Source organism: Rutidosis leptorrhynchoides, chromosome 1 (genome assembly GCF_046630445.1).
Source record: "Rutidosis leptorrhynchoides isolate AG116_Rl617_1_P2 chromosome 1, CSIRO_AGI_Rlap_v1, whole genome shotgun sequence".
NCBI lineage: Eukaryota > Viridiplantae > Streptophyta > Magnoliopsida > Asterales > Asteraceae > Rutidosis > Rutidosis leptorrhynchoides.
In genome coordinates, this window is record NC_092333.1 from 248,525,387 (window position 1) to 248,534,305 (window position 8,919).

The following is an 8,919-nucleotide window of genomic DNA, read 5'->3' on the forward strand; positions in this document are numbered from 1 at the left end:
TTTACTGTAGGAAAGTCGTTTTTACTTGTACATCTTATAATATATATATATATATATATATATATATATATATATATATATATATATATATATATATACATACATATATGTATATTTACATAATATTAAATCATAAAGAGAATTGGTTTAAATTAGTCGAAATTTTTCGGGTCATCACAGTACCTCCCCGTTAAAGAAAATTTCGTCCCGAAATTTTGAGTAGTACCTGTTTCATGAGCGCTATCAGTGAACAAATGTGGATACTTTTGCTTCATCTGATCTTCACGTTCCCAAGTAAACTCGGGTCCTCGTCTTGCGTTCCAACGAACCCTAACTATCGGTATTTTGCTTTGTTTTAATTGTTTGACCTCATGGTCCATGATTTCAACAGGTTCTTCGATAAAATGGAGTTTATCATTGATTCGTATTTCGTCAAGAGGAATTACGACATCCTCTTCAGCTAAACATTTCTTCAAATTTGACACGTGAAATGTGTCGTGAACACTACTAAGTTCTTGCGGTAGCTTTAATCGATAAGCAACTGCTCCAATTCTTTCGGTGATTTCAAAGGGTCCTACGTACCTAGGACTTAGCTTTCCTCGTTTACCGAATCGTACAACGCCTTTCCAGGGTGACACTTTCAACATGACTTTGTCGCCCACTTGAAATTCTAGCGGTTTTCTTCTTACATCAGCATAACTCTTTTGGCGACTCATGGCCGTTTTCAATCGCTGTTGTATTTGAATGATCTTTTCGGTGGTTTCGTGAATAATTTCTGGTCCAGTAAGTTGTCTTTCTCCTACTTCACTCCAACAGATAGGAGATCTGCACTTTCTACCGTAAAGTGCTTCAAATGGTGCTGCGTTGATGCTCGTATGATAGCTGTTATTGTATGAAAATTCTGCCAACGGTAAGTGTCGATCCCAACTGGTTCCAAAGTCAATCACGCATGCCCGTAACATGTCTTCCAATGTTTGTATTGTTCTTTCACTTTGACCATCTGTCTGTGGGTGATAAGCGGTGCTCATATCTAATCGAGTTCCCAATGCTTTTTGTAATGACTGCCAGAAACGTGATGTGAATCGGGTGTCGCGATCAGATATGATAGAGATGGGTACACCATGCCTGGAAACTACTTCCTTCAAATATAGGCGTGCTAATTTCTCCATACTGTCTGTCTCCTTTATTGGTAGGAAGTGAGCTGATTTAGTTAGACGATCAACTATCACCCAAATAGTATCATGACTACTTGCAGTCCATGGCAATTTCGTAATGAAATCCATGGTTATTCTTTCCCATTTCCACTGCGGAATTTCTGGTTGTTGCAGTAATCCTGACGGCTTTTGGTGCTCAGCTTTAACCTTTGCACACGTCAAACATTTGCTTACATAAGTAGCAATTTCTGTCTTCATATTAGGCCACCAATAGAACTTCTTGAGATCGTGGTACATTTTCCCATTTCCTGGGTGAATTGAGTACCTCGTTTTGTGTGCTTCATCTAGTACTAGTTGCCTTAGGTTACCATGTCTTGGTACCCATATCCTACCAGCAAAATACAGGGTTCCATCGGCTTTTACTTCAAGTTGTTTTTCTAACCCTTTGCTCATTTCACCTTTTTCGTTTTCTTCTTTTAAAGCTTCTAACTGTGCTGCTTGAATTTGCTTTGTGAGATCAGTACGAATTGTAATATTCAAAGCTCGGACCCTAAGAGGTTTTACTCTTTCTTTTTGACTTAGGGCATCAGCTACAACATTAGCTTTTCCGGGGTGGTAACGGATTTCACAATCGTAATCGTTTAACAACTCTACCCAGCGACGTTGCCTCATATTGAGTTGTTTTTGATCAAAAATATGCTGAAGACTCTTATGGTCGGTGTACACTGTACACTTGGTGCCATATAGATAGTGTCTCCATATTTTGAGTGCAAAAACTACTGCTCCAAGTTCTAAATCGTGCGTCGTATAATTCTTTTCATGAATTTTTAGTTGTCGTGAGGCATATGCGATGAATTTTGTGCGTTGCATTAATACACATCCTAAACCTTGGCGTGAAGCATCACAATAGATCACGAAATCATCATTTCCTTCCGGTAATGACAAAATGGGTGCAGACGTTAACTTTTTCTTTAATAACTGGAATGAGGATTCCTGTTCCGTGGACCAATAATACTTCTTTCCCTTTTGAGTCAATGCAGTTAAGGGTTTGGCGATTCTAGAGAAATCTTGAATGAATCTTCGGTAGTAACCAGCAAGACCTAAGAATTGGCGAATTTGTGTTGGAGTCTTCGGTGTTTCCCATTTACTAATGGCTTCGATCTTGGCAGGGTCAACTTTAATTCCATGTTTACTGACAACATGTCCCAAAAATTGTACTTCTTGTAACCAGAAATCACACTTCGAAAATTTTGCGTACAATTCTTCTTTCTTGAGTATCTCCAGTACCAGTCTTAAGTGTTGCTCATGTTCTTCCTTGTTCTTCAAGTAAATCAATATGTCATCGATAAAAACAATGACAAATTTGTCTGAATACGGTCTACAGATGCGATTCATTAGATCCATGAATACTGCTGGAGCATTAGTTAATCCAAAAGGCATGACTAAAAATTCATAGTGACCGTAACGGGTTCTGAACGCTGTTTTAGGAACATCTTCTTCCTTCACTCTCAGCTGATGATATCCGGAGCGTAGATCAATCTTAGAATAAACACTTGATCCTTGCAGTTGATCAAACAAATCATCAATCCTCGGTAATGGGTACTGATTCTTGATCGTTAATTTGTTTAATTCTCGGTAATCTATGCACATTCTCATAGATCCATCCTTCTTCTTGACGAACAGAACAGGAGCACCCCAAGGTGAAAAACTAGGACGAATAAATCCACGGTCCGATAATTCTTGCAACTGGTCTTGTAATTCTTGCATTTCTGAAGGTGCAAGTCTATATGGGGATCGGGCTACAGGTGCGGCTCCTGGTATGAGATCAATCTGGAATTCTACACATCTGTGTGGAGGTAGCCCCGGTAATTCTTCTGGAAATACTCCGGGATATTCTCTTACAACCGGCATATCATTAATGCTTCTTTCTTCAGTATCGATCTTCTTTATGTGTGCCAGAATAGCATAACAACCTTTTCTTATAAGTTTCTGGGCCTTCATACAGCTGATAAAGTTCAGCTTTGAGTTGCTCTTCTCCCCATAAATCATTAATGACATTTCATCCTTACGAGGGATGCGAATTGCTTTCTCAGCGCAAACAACTTCCGCTTTTGTTTTGGACATCCAGTCCATGCCAACAATTACGTCAAAACTTCCTAATTCTACGGGTATCAAATCGATTTTGAAGGTTTCACCAGCGAGATTCATTTCGCAACCATGGCAAATTTTATCGGCTTTTATCAGTTTACCATTAGCTAATTCTATAGTATATTTATCGTCTAGAGGTAATGATGCACATTTTAGTTTAGAACTAAAGTCTTTACACATATAACTTCTATCAGCACCCGTATCAAACAAAATAGAAGCTAGTTGATTATTAATGGTAAACGTACCCGTGACAAGATTAGGATCCTCACGTGCTTCACTGGTACTAACATTAAATGCCCTCCCACGTGCGGGTTCTTTGTTCTTCTCCTTATCAGGGCATTGATTTATAAAGTGACCAGACTTCCCGCATCCATAACATTTCTTGACATCGGTCGATTTTGTCTTTACTTCAGAAACGGTGGCATAACAATCTTTCGCCACATGTCCTTTCTTGTTACACTTGTCACAGACCACTTGGCAATAACCTGCATGATGTGTGTAACATCTTTTGCAGAACGGATGGGGTCCCTTATAGTTTGGACTTGCAGTTGCCCCATCTTGGTTACCTTTAAAAGTTTCTTGTTTCTTCAGGTGAGTACTTTTGCCCTTATAGTCTTCCCATTTCCTCTTTCCTTCAGTTGTCTTGACTTCGGTAATTGGTGCCTTAATCGAACTCTCTGTGATCTGGTCCATGAGTTGGTGTGCCATTGTCATGGCTTCCTGCATCGTATTCGGTTTGGACGATGTAACATTTCCTTTGATATTGATCGATAAACCGTCAATATACATTTCTATCTTTCGTTTCTCGTTTGGCACCAATTCGGGACACAACAAGGCTAGTTCCATGAAACGCTTTTCATAGTTATTGAGATTCGCACCGATAACCTTCAGATTACGTAACACAGATTCCATTTTTCTGATCTCGTTTCGAGGACAGTACTCCTCGATTAGCATCTTTTTCAGTTCTTCCCAAGAGATATCATATGCCGTATCTATTCCTTCTGCTTTAGCATAATTGTTCCACCAAGTAAGTGCACCGTCTTGCAACGTACACGAAGCATACTTTGACTTGTCTCCGTTCGCACAATTACTGATTTTGAAAACGGACTCCATCTTTTCAAACCATCGGGTTAGACCGACTGGTCCCTCGGTTCCACTAAACGTCTGTGGTTTGCATCCTTGAAAAGTTTTGTATGAGCATCCGTTTCGTGAGTTTGTGTTTACGGCTGCTGCTTTGGCTGCTACTTCGGCTGTTGCTTTTGCTGCCTCGGCTGCAGCAATTCTTTCATTCACACGTTTCTCGACTAGTTGCTCAAACTCAGCATCCGACATTTGAGACATGTTTCTTCAATAAACACAACAGATATAATTTAATCATATAGAATATTATAGGTAAAATGAGTTGTCAATAGTTAATCGTAGCATATTAATAATATGAACCGATTATTATAAAAGCCTTTTCTTCTTATTAGCATTTTATAATTATTTCTAGGGTATTACCTACCCGTTAAGTTCATACATAATAGCTAGTACAAGGAATTAACTACTAAAATCCTAATAATATTCCACTATGAAAAATTATAGCGAGTTACTACATTATTATGTAATAATAATAATAAGAAGTAGTAATAATACAAATAATCATTCCATGCATTTATTATTAATAAACCAAAATAATACAATACCATACAATACTGATATTTTACATATGCTTATTTTACATAACAAGATAGAGTAGCACACATAAGCAATAAAATAGCGCATGGAAGATTTATGGTTGCGAGGTCGTTTATTCAAAACTATCAGAAACTTCTTCCCATTTGGTTCTCTCTGCCAATTGTTTGTGTGCACATGGTCCGACAGACATTCTGGCAGTGTATTTTATTTTTAGTTGGGGTTTTGAGGTACCCGTTGCCTCAGTGGGTTTAATACAATAAGGGTGGTTACGGATCGAATGGTCCTGTTCTTTTTTAATAACTAAGGACATTTTATTATTGTGGTTGTTTTTATTATCTATTGCAAGTTGGAATTTCTCCTTAGTGATCTCTTTTATTTCATTAGCGAAATCCTCCTCCTTACTGATCTCGTCTGATGACGAACTGTCTGAGTCATGTGTAGGAGAATATGATGACGAACTGCAAGAATATGTACCGGTGGTCATGAACCGAAATCTGCCAGGCGTAATCGGCACAACCCGCCCGTCGGCGGTATATCTGGACCAATGTCCATATTTGTTTAGAAATGGACGATCCTCTTTTACTCCAGGGATCATGGGTCCATGCCAACGATACTGTGGCTCCGGAAAACTAAAGCTGGGTGGAGCTGGAACCTCCTCTGGGTTTACCGGGAGTTGAGATTCCCCGGCTAACACAATTTCTTCTTTAATAGGTATTGGAACGCCCTTTTCAGTTGTGGATAGAATAGATTCAGTGTCCGATTCCGAGTCGTACAAAATGATAGGATTAGAGGAAGTCATCTATCACATAATTGAAACAACAATTACGTTAGCATATAAATATATCACATATAATATTTTTGACCAAATAATAAGCAAAAATCAGGAAAAACAGATATGGTCATAGTCCAGACACACTAATGCATCCTAACAATTACCAGTTAAACACAATAATGTAATTTCTGGTTCCCTATGACCTCAAGCTCGGATACCAACTGTAACGACCCGTCAAAATCGCTATTGACGCGGCACGTTAGTCATTGATTCCACAGTGAGGTTTTGACCTCTATATGATACGTTTTGATAAAATATTGCATTCATTAAAATAAGTGACTTTCTAAACATAGAAAGTTATAAACATGTGGGCGAGTGCTTAGGTATAAGCAAAACCCCGAAATACATAAGTCTTTAATTTACAGGTTGACATCACAGTCCAGTTATTTATTACACAATGCAGTTTTATTTTGAATGCAATAAACTTTGTACAAAGCATGAGAGACTCCATGCAGGCAACAAGCACATCACAGCGGAAGCATTCTAAGGACCAGAGAATAAAACATGCTAAAAAGTCAACACGGATGTTGGTGAGTTATAGGTTTAATTGCTCGAGTCATAAACATATATAAAGATAGACCACAAGATTTCATCAAAAGTTTATCAATAGATTCTACGTAACAGAGCACCCTGGTAACTAAACTTAACGCTATAGTGATAATTACCCCATTCGTTTTAATACGCGCAAACCAACGTGTCTTAAACTCAAATAACATACGTCCGTTAAAAGGCTAGCGCTCTAGCTCGGACGGGGATGTCAAGCCCTATGGATCCATATACAATTATTCGCGCCCACCAGTCCATATCCTATGTACTGGCAGCTACTAGTTACCAAAGCTAAGGGATTTTCGGTTTAACTCAGTGTAGAATTTTGTATGTACTTGTGTCTTATTGCGTTTAAAATAAATTGCATGTATTCTCAGCCCAAAAATATTTAAAGTATTTAAAAAGGGAGACTATAACTCACAGTTCAATATTGCGATTCAATATTGTAGGCAAATTGCGTAGACGTAATGATGGTAGATGACTGTATGGTTGGCCTTGGATTCAAGAATAATACCCCGAATAATACCTAATATTTCCTTAGCTTAAAGCGGTTTGAAACCCGAATTAAAAACACCCTCGTATATACCTTATTATTATTAAATTTAAATTTAAAATTATAATTATAATATAAATATAAATATTAAGAGAAATATGAAAAACATCGTCGAACAAACTGCGTATTTATATTACTTTTCGATTTACTGTAGCTCATGCGATCGCATGAGTTTTCAGTGTTTTTGCCATGCGATCGCATGGCCGCCTTTTCTGTTTCTGTTTGCTAGTTCGTCGACATCAAATAGTATTTACTGTAGCAAATAGTGTTTTACTGTAGCAAATAGTGTTACTGTAGCAAATAGTGTTTTACTGTAGCAAATAGTGTTTTACTGTAGCAAATCACTGTAGCAAATAGTGTTTTACTGTAGCAAAGTCATTTTTACTGTAGCAATTAATGTTTTACTGTAGGAAAGTCATTTTTACTTGTACATCTTATAATATATATATATATATATATATATATATATATATATATATATATATATATATATATATATATATATATATATATATATATATATATATGTATACATACATATATGTATATTTACATAATATTAAATCATAAAGAGAATTGGTTTAAATTAGTCGAAATTTTTCGGGTCATCACACAATTCTACTGGTGGCCTAACATGAAAGCCAACATTGCTACTTATGTTAGTAAGTGCCTTACTTGTTTGAAGGTCAAGGCCGAACATCAAAAGCCTTCTGGTCTGTTGACACAACCCGATATTCCGCAGTGGAAGTGGGAATGTATCACTATGGACTTTGTTACTAAGTTACCTAAGACTGCAAACGGTAATGATACTATTTGGGTCGTAGTTGATCGTCTTACTAAATCTGCACATTTCATACCGATCAAGGAAACCGACAAGATGGAGAGATTAGCACAGCTTTATATTAAAGAAATCGTCTCACGTCATGGTGTTCCTATTTCGATTATTTCTGATCGCGACAGTCGATTTGTTTCTAGATTCTGGAAAACTTTACAATCTGCTCTTGGAACTCAACTCGACATGAGTACAGCTTATCATCCTTAAACTGATGGTCAAAGTGAACTAACTATTCAAACCATGGAAGATATGCTACGTGCTTGTGCAATCGATTTCGGCAAAGGTTGGGATAGACACCTACCTTTGATTAATTTTCCTACAATAACAGTTATCACACTAGCATTAAAGCTGCACCTTTTAAAGCTTTATGTGGACGGAATTGTAGATCCCCTCTATGTTGGGATGAACTTGAGGACAGACATTTAACTGGTCCTAAAATTATCCACGAAACTATCGAAAAGATCGTCCAAATTAAGCAACGTTTAGAAACTACCCGTAGCCGACAGAAGAGCTATGCCGATAAGAAACGAAAATACATCGAATACCAAGTTGGAGATAAAGTCATGTTGAAAGTATCCCCTTGGAAAGGTGTTGTTCGCTTCGTTAAGCGAAGTAAACTCAGTCCACGATATGTAGGACCTTTCACGATCACTCAAAGAGTCGGTCCTGTGGCATATCGATTAGAACTACCAACCGAACTTAGTCAAGTACATGATGTGTTTCATGTCTCAAATCTTAAACGGTGTCTTGCTGATGACACACTCATTATTCCTCGGGATGATGTTCGTATTAATGAGTAAATGCATTTCGTAGAAGAACCTATAGAAATCATGGAAGGAGAAGTCAAACAAACGCGTAAAAGCAACATACCTATCGTTAAAGTCCGGTGGAATTCGCGTAGAGGCCCCGAATATACTTGGGAACGCAAAGACCACATGAAACGGAAATATCCCCATCTCTTCTCAACTGCTTATGCATACGAGGAAACTACCTAAAAACTTCGGGACGAAGTTTTCAATAACGGGGAGGTACTATAACGACTCTCATTTTTCCATTCTATATTTCTCATTTTTCCATTCAATACTTTTCCTTATTAAATGCCCAATAAAACAATTAAACTTAATAATTAAACTTTAATCGATAAAAGTTAAGCTTTAAGAATTATAAAATACGA